This window comes from Aptenodytes forsteri, unplaced genomic scaffold (assembly GCF_000699145.1).
Source record: "Aptenodytes forsteri isolate BGI_AS27 unplaced genomic scaffold, ASM69914v1 Scaffold3, whole genome shotgun sequence".
Taxonomy (NCBI): Eukaryota; Metazoa; Chordata; class Aves; order Sphenisciformes; family Spheniscidae; genus Aptenodytes; species Aptenodytes forsteri.
This window is the reverse complement of record NW_008795283.1, coordinates 2,658,800-2,667,353: the sequence shown is the minus strand read 5'-3', so window position 1 is coordinate 2,667,353 and position 8,554 is coordinate 2,658,800.

The following is an 8,554-nucleotide window of genomic DNA, read 5'->3' as shown; positions in this document are numbered from 1 at the left end:
ACGTAGTGCAGAAGGGGATAAAGTCCCTGTAGTGCACATAAAAAATATGCTGGGGAAGACAGTCTGGGTTATTCCTGCCTTGGGCAAAGGCAAACCCATCCGTGGGATTGCTTTTGCTCAAGGACCTGGATGCATTTGGTGGGTGATGTGAGAGGACAGGGAATTCCGATGTGTACCTCCAAGGGGATTTGATTTTGGGTGAGAATAGCCAATGACTTGAATCGTATGATGTTAATTGCTATATAATACTGTATATCATCACTACTATGGTTGCTATATGCCATATCAATGGTATTACAGTAAAAATCACCCAAATTAATGAAGAATGAATTTTGATGAAACTGAGCAAAGTGCAGCGATGATAGAACAGACAAGCGCAGCGGTGATGGAACCAGAACTGGCTTCAGCATGCAGCAATCCAACACCACACACCATCTCTCCTGCCCTGAAGGACTGTTATGACAGATGGAGCCCAAAGTCATGGACTAAATGAACTCAACGGACATTTTAGAGGAATGTCCCGTAGACTAAGGGAATGATATATGTGTGTATATATCAAAATACAGGAAAGTTGATGGTGATTAATTGGGATGTATTGGAAAGTGTGGGACCTGGGCATGACGTAGAGTGCACAAGGAGCTGGGAGGGGGCACAGCCAGGACAGCTGACCCAAACTGGCCAAAGGGATATTCCATACCTTATGACGTCACGCTGAACAAAAAAACACAGGGGAGTTGGCCAGGGGGGCACGGCCACTGCTCGGGAACTGGCTGGGCATCGGTCAGCGGGTGGTGTGAGCAATTGCATTGTGCATCACCTGTTTTGTGTATTCTATTATCATTATTATTATTTTCCCTTCCTTTTCTGTCCTATTAAAGTGTCTTTATCTCAACCCACGAGTTTTACCTTTTTGCCAGTTCTCTCCCCCATCCCACTGCGGGGGGAAGTGAGCGAACGGCTGTGTGGTGTTTAGCTGCCTGCCGGGTTAAACCACAGCAATATATGCTTTCAAAAGGTTTTTTGATAAAGGCCTTTCCAAGAATGAAACAAACTTGGCAGCCACGGTATGTAAAGTCCTGTCATGGATTGAAAATTCAGTCAGAGCTGATAGGAGGGGGAAAAAAAACCCATTAAAAGTAAATGGCCAGTGTTCCAGTGGGAGAAGAAAAGCTTACTGGGGTGGGAAGGGGCAGTGGGGCCGTGCTTGGAGGAGACGAAAGCGGCCCTCCAAATACCGTTTCAAAAAACAGAAATGGGGGAAGAGGGATAACAAGGCAACAGCATTTGCTGTCAACAGAGAACCATGTATTGTAACTGCAAGCAAGGCTCGGCAGGGATGGGAGGAACTCCAGAAGCTTCTAACTAAACTCAGAAACCAAACCACAATGATGGAAAAAGTTCAGTGCACACAAATGCCAAAGCAAGCCATTTCAGAAGAAAGTGGGCAAGCGTCTCACTCTGAATTAGAAGTCGGCTTGCAGGGGTCAGCAGTGGGCATGGGCAATGGCTGTTCAAGCATTGCACGTAGAAGACCTGCACCGTAGGTCCGCATGAAAAATACGTCATCATATAATCTGGTCACACATCACAGTCCGTGTCCGCTTGCCCACTTTGAAGCAGGACCTAAAGAAACATTGTAAGGCAGACCATGCTGAGTCAAGATCAAAAGTCCACCAAAGGCAGCATGGAAGAACAGAAACAGGATCAAAGGCAGAGCTGGGTGGGGGACTTTTTTCATGAAGGGAGATTGAGGAGTATATTATTATTTCATTTGCACCAGGGAAGCAGAGGGCTACAAAACAATGGTTCCCTTTAGTAACAACTGGCTGATGCTTACGATTTATTTGTGCCACGCAAGTTGAAAAGAAAGCTGTAAAGGTGCTTTTAAAAATAGTTGCAAGGGAAGTTTGTGCTTTGCCACCGGTCTGCCTCACAGTACTGTTCCCTGCTGGATGCGATCTGCTGATAAGCTCATACCTGGCCTGAACTCTGCTCTGCGTGCCAAGCCACCCGTAGCAGGGTAACCTGCTCTGGCTGGATTGCCAAGACCCACTTTTGCAGAGTCTGGATGCAATTGCCTTATGCACAACGTCCAGCCCTGGGCAGCAGCTGGCGAAGCCCAGCCTGTGCACTGAAAGCCTGCTCAGCATCAGTGTCCAGCTGTCATGGAGTGGGGCCCGCACGGCAGGGATGAATGCGGTCCCTGGCATGGTGTGATGACACCAAGACCCATGCAATAAGAAATGGAAAGGGGTGTGTGTGTGTAAATAATTTACTAGTATGGCCTAAATGCTACCAGACCTTTGTTTATTTTTATGCAGTCAGTAAAGAACCATGCGGATTCCGAGACTGGAGTTTGGGGACCAGAGGCTGAGAGGTGACACAGAGCAAAGGCATCCGACCCCTCTGTGCGGGAAGGCAGCTGGGCTGGGAGCAGAAGGCTGCCTTCCGTGTTTTCAACTTTTCCCGCGTGCAGAAAGCTTTGTGGAGAAACGAGAGAGGGAGAAATGCCACGTATCTACAGGTGGCTGCCCCAGAGAGGTGGGAGCTTCACCACACGCTCTGTGGAGGGACCAGGGAGGGGAAATCATTTGCTGGATGATGCCTGTCATGTATTTCAAGCAGGGTTTCTTGCTGCCCCCAGCTGCCAGTGCTGTGCTGGGGCCCTGGGTCCATGGAGAGGTAGGCTTCTGGCTCAGAAACAAAAGCGAAGACTGGACTAACTGGCATCAAAGAAGAGCTAATCGTGCTCCTCACAAGAGCAGAGACGTTGGGCCTGGTGTCTGGGCTGCCTTACAGTACAGGTAATGAGCACTGATGGGATGCCATGATGCCCTGCTCCACGGCACAGTGTCCTCAATGTTGCCAAGCCCAGGCAGTCTTGGAGATAAACAGCAGGGTGCTTCCTCCTTACAAATCCTTTGCTTTCTTTAAGGGGGTAAGAGGTGTTGGACAGACGTGAGACATTGATTGCTGGCTACTGGAGTTGTGAGAAGAGGAAGACTACTACTCCTACTTGTTTCTACTTTTTTTTCTTTAAGACTCTGCTCCACAGGTCATGTGGTTATAAGAGAACCTCATTTTTCAGTTAAGAAAAACATGCTTTTCCTGCTAGCTAATGCAGAGAAAAACATGAAAACTGGAGCCTGAGCCAAAGACTAAAGAGTCAAAAGACAAACATACAGAATTCAACATAATTGTTTTTAATTTTTTAAATTATGTTCTTTAGGTGACTGACAATATTTTGGAACCGGACTCTCAAACATTTGGGATTAGCTCTCCTGGAAAGGAGAGGACATTGCCCTCTAGTGCCACTTGGGAAATGCCAAGATCCCAGCCCACAGCTCTGCAGGGGAGGTGTTACTTGGCAAGTACCTAGAGCTTAATCAGAAGTTTGGGACCACCTTCAGGGGGTCAGGGAGAAAAGCAGATCAGCTTTTTTCTTTCAGCTCTCCTGCGTGTGAAAGTCTGGTCCAGCTGGATAATACGCCCAGCACTAACTCCTAGCAGCAGGAAACTCTCCCCTTCAATGGCTACCTGATGCCCTGTGTGAAATGAGAGTTCAGCCAGTGGTACAGGCACTTCTTAGTGGACAAGTATCCACACAATGTAATTTCTGCAGTAACTGGTGTCTTCGTGTCTGCCAGGACCATTCTCCCTGCCAGCCCAGCAGAGAGGACTGAAATTACCTGGGAAGAGTCCTTCCAGCTGAGGCTTTGTACTGCCCTGCAATAACAGCACATGCACGACGACCTGTGCCGCTTTGTTCCTTGCTGTAGTTTATCTGTGGGTGGACAATTGCTATCTCCAGGCCTACAGAGTGAGCGTTATTAGACATATTAAAAATAAAATAAAAAAAAGTCTTCTGACTCCGAAATTCACTGCCTTTCAGTTTGTGTACATCTAGCTGAGACGTTGTACCCACTAATTGTTACTGAAGTTTGCAGTTGGTTGACCCACCAGTACAGTGCTGGGACACTGGGTGGAGTTGTGCAGCTCCTCCCAAGTTCAGATGTGTTCAAGATGCACGGCTCAAAGATGACCAGTCTGTCACCTCTAATATAATTGATGGATCAAAACACCACAGATTCAAGCTGTGGTGGATATGACAGTGTCTGTTGTAAATGCATCTGTTCCAAAATGCAAACCAGAATTTCTAGATGCCACTGAAATGGTGAAGACCCATTGAGGAGCAGGTGTGGGGGTGGTGGATGGCAAAGGCTCTTTTGGTGAAACTGTTCAAAAGAGCAGGTCTGCTGACAAAGGGAGGGTCCCACGGTCACCTCGAACATATAAGCAGAATGAAAAGCGGCAGCAGCAAAAGCCAGTAATGCACCAAAAGCTAAGTGTACAGGCTAAATCAGGCCAATAAAAATAGCTGTGCTGGTGAATGAATATGCCAAGCTAAGCCACGTTTCCTGAAGCAGTTGAACCCTCAGCCACAGAGCTCGTCCCAGGCAGAAGGGCTGTTGCAATGACAATGCTATGGAGGGGGATAGCTCTACCTCATAGCTGAGCTGTATACAGTTATGGCCAGTTTGCATTTGTGAAATGCATGCTTTTCCATCTCTCTTTAGTAGCAGAAAAAGCAAAAAAATAGGTGTTTCTGTGCATGTGTGCACTGGTGAGCACATGTACTAGACTAGGAAGAGCGTGCATGTTTGTGTGTGTGTGTGTGTTTGTGCTGGCTTAAGGAATTGTGTACGTGCATGAGAACAAGTGCTAGTGAACATGTGAACAAGACACTGACTGGCCATCATGCGGCTTCGTGTGAGCATCCTAGACTGCAGAAGAAACGGCGTGTGCTGGGATGGGGTGCGGATTATGCAGGGTCGGGTAGGGCTGCACGAGTGCTTGCTTATGCAAGCTGTGGGGAGTGTGGGTCTGTGCCAGCAGGAGGGCAGAGGAGCAGCGGCGTGCACACAAGCACCCGTGTGCACGGGAAGGGAGGCGAGCGCCAGCGCAGGACAGCGCACGGGGCACTGTGGTGCTGGAGGGGAGATGCAGGAAGGCTTTTTTCCGACTGTTTATACAACATGGTTTGGCTCAGCAAAGAGTTAACGTGGTAAAGAAGAGTCTAGAAGGGCTCCTGCCAGCTATAAACAGAGCGATCAGCATACACAGGATGTGGCAAGCAGCTAAAGGCGTCCCGTTATTAACTTCACTTTTATTTCAAGGGGATTCACTTCTCTGTTCTGTGTCCCATTTGGGAAGTGAAACCTAAGTCATGGTACCATTAAAAAAAAAATGGTCACAGCTCATTTGTTTTTCTACTTTATTCTTTCTTTTCTTTTAAAAAGTTACTTTGCTTTTCCTTGAATGGAAATTATTGAAATTGCTGGTAACACATTAAGTCTTCACTCTCTGTTTCTCTCCTGAGGAATTACCATCTCATTTGCTCTCATTTGAAACTGTTGACTCTGGGGGGAGTGTTTACACCTCACGACGTGCTCATAGTGTGGTGCAACCCCGAGCAGAGGGAACAACACGGGTTCCTCCTAAGCACAGCCAGAGCCTGCCTGTGCACTGCTCACAAGATGCTTTGTAAACATTTATTCATTCTTGCACACATGCTCCCTTCCCTCCCCCATCAGGTGAGGAAATATTATTGTCACCATTTCACAGATGGAAGAAGTGAATGCAGATAGGTTTGGTGACTCACCCACAGCTGCTGAGGCAGATCTAGAGCTGAGGTGTTAAGCTCCCAGCCACCTAATTTAACCCAGCAGGTCACGTTCCCACCCAGGGCTGACAATATAGGTAATGCCAGCTCCATCTACCTGCCATCCACTTGTCCTGTGAAGCAGTAACACTCATCTCCACGTTTGCAGAATGAGATCAGATTGCTGTGGCTTGCTCCATGCGATGGTGTCATCAGAGTGCAATATATTATTGTGATATCATGATGTTATTATGCCTGAAACTAACGCAAGGCCACGCACAGAACAGAGGTAGGCAGTTGAAAATCAGTGACCGTGTGCTCCTCAACCACATCACCCCCCCACCCCACCCCTGTACCAGGGTGTTGGTTGATCCCACCACACTGCAAGGATCTGCAAATGATCTGCGTGCTGGGCAGGGTCCCCCCACCTTCTCTGTTGGGGCCTGGGTTCATTTCTGCCCTATACAGCCCTGCTGCAAATGACTGAGGTAGGAAAGATGGCTCCGTGAGGCGGTGGAAGGAGAATGTTTGCCTCTCCAGTGGAAATGGCTCTCAAAGCACATGGTCAGTAGATAAAGATCATGGCTCCAGTTCTCCGGTGAGGCTGGTTGTTTTTGAGTGCTGAGCACTTACTGGAAACCAAGCCTCCTAAAGGTGGTTCAATACAAGCACTCGGGAAACTGAGCCTTCAGCGTCTCATCACGGCTGAACATCCAGGGCCACATTGCCATTGTTTGCTTCTGCTTTGCTATTTAAAATCCTTGCCAACATCGTTATCCTCTCCCACACAGAATCAAGAACAACAACAATAAACCCTCCCCCCCCCTTACCATCTTCATTTGCTTTTCACACCGTTTACACGGGTCATGATTTCACTCATGTCCAACTCATCGCAGACGACTCGTATTAGTCAGTTCCACTTTCTGAGATGGGCTTGTCTGGCTGGCTGCTGCTCAGGCCCCGCAGGATGTTGCTGCAACCAGCCTCATGCTGCTGGAGGGGAGGTTAGCTTTCCCTGTACGAATCTTAATTTTCATTTTTAAATAAAACACTTGGTGTTTTCTTCTTTTGAATATAACCTTTGTAACAGGTCATTCCAATGAAGCTGCTGTTGCTTTTTGCCTTGCCACGTGCGAAACTTGTTTCCATTGCCATGATGAAGTTTGCGGAAAGATCCTCCTTGATTTCTGTGGGCTTTGGACCCATCTTGCAGGGGCTGTTACTGCACCTGTTGAGAGCAATGGCAAAACGCCCACTAATTTCAAGGTGTGAGAGATTAGGGTCTCAGAGGTACTTGGGACTGGGAGGGGAAGGCATTTGAGTGCCTGGACTGTTCAAAGGCCTCCCCACATCTCTTCCTACCATGGTGTGTGGTTTTGGGGCGTGCTGGGACTTTATAGTTGTAGGGAAATGGAGAGGTGGAAGAGTCTTGAGCATCTAGAAGGAAGATGGCTCGCTCTTCTTCCTCCGGCCCTCCTTTAGGGACTAAGTGCCACCCAAACTGTGCCAGAGACCTGGGTTGTAGAGAGTCATGACAACACCTTTCCAGGCAGTTGTCTCTGGAGTTGAGGTTTCCTTTCCTTACTGAGGGTTAAATGTGAGTTTTCAGGACGTGGAGGAAGGCAGGGTGGCCAGCGCTGTGACCGGTGGCAGGAGAGCATGGGCTGGTGTGTGGAAGACCCTCGAGTCAGCACCTTTCATCCACAGAAACAGAAGACCCTCTGTTGTTGAACTGGCAGAGAGTTAATCTTGTAGTTAAAATATTACTGGGCTCTACCTGCTCTTATCCTTCCACAGTGCAAGGGGCAAGGGGCTTAGTAGGTCAACTGGCTAGTTATCTGACAGCAACTAAAGGGACCCAGTCAAGGCCCAGAATCTGACCTGTGCCTCCTTGGTTAGATCCTTTTCCACAGTTCACGTCATTCTTTTATAGCCATTGTTCATGCTTCAGTGTTCTTTGTGCTAACCACAACAAAGTGAAAACCCTGCAGAGAAGAAAGCCCTGGCCAAAGCCAGGTACGTTCAGTGCAGGCTTCATCAGCTGTCCTGCAGTAACACAAGGGTGCACAGGGTGCTCGTGAGGGCAGCCTCGGCATCACTGGCTGATAAATGAAAGTCGAGTCCTTAGAACAGTGCAAAACACAGTGCCTAAATTTCAGGAGTCCCCGGTGGGGAAGACGGCTGTGGCAGCTGTAAGAGACAAATAAAACAACTAGTTGAGAAGGAGTCACAAATTCAGGGCAAACGCCCAGGCAATACCCCGCCTTCTTCTCGTAAGGGGCATATAGCCAGCACCCCGTGGCACTACTAATCAGGGCCCTGGGTAGCACAGGGCTTGTTTGCTGCTGGCATTGCCACTGTGCCTACCCTAGCCACAGATCTCTGCTCCCAGACCTAAGCCACCAAGACTGCAAGTTAAAGTTTTGCTGGCCGAAAGCTTTCTAAATGGGAACAGGGAGCAATCCTTGCTATCTCTACAGGTTCCAGCGCGGCAATGTGTGCTACACCCATTCATCTAAATGCAGAATTAGCTCTGAAACTAATGATAAGGCTTTAAATGCTGTCACACAGCTAATTTATTTCCCCACTGTCCCAAAGTGCTTCCCAGGTGCTGAAAAGCTTAGCTGCCAAAATCTCCATAGCCTCTGCTGACAACCTCAGTGACGTAGCTCTGCATTGCATCATCTTTCCTATTCGTGCAGGCCCCGAGTGCTTTCAGCCATTAATGTGCTCAGCCTCAGAGCCCCCAGCAGAGGGGGGGGGCATTCTCCCCCTGACACAGCCGAGGAGACCTGAGGCCCAGCAAGGAGAAGTGAATTCTTCCTGCTCACAGGGGAAGTGGGCACTGGAGCACCACCATCAGCTGATGCCTCCCGTCTTCCATGCGTCTTC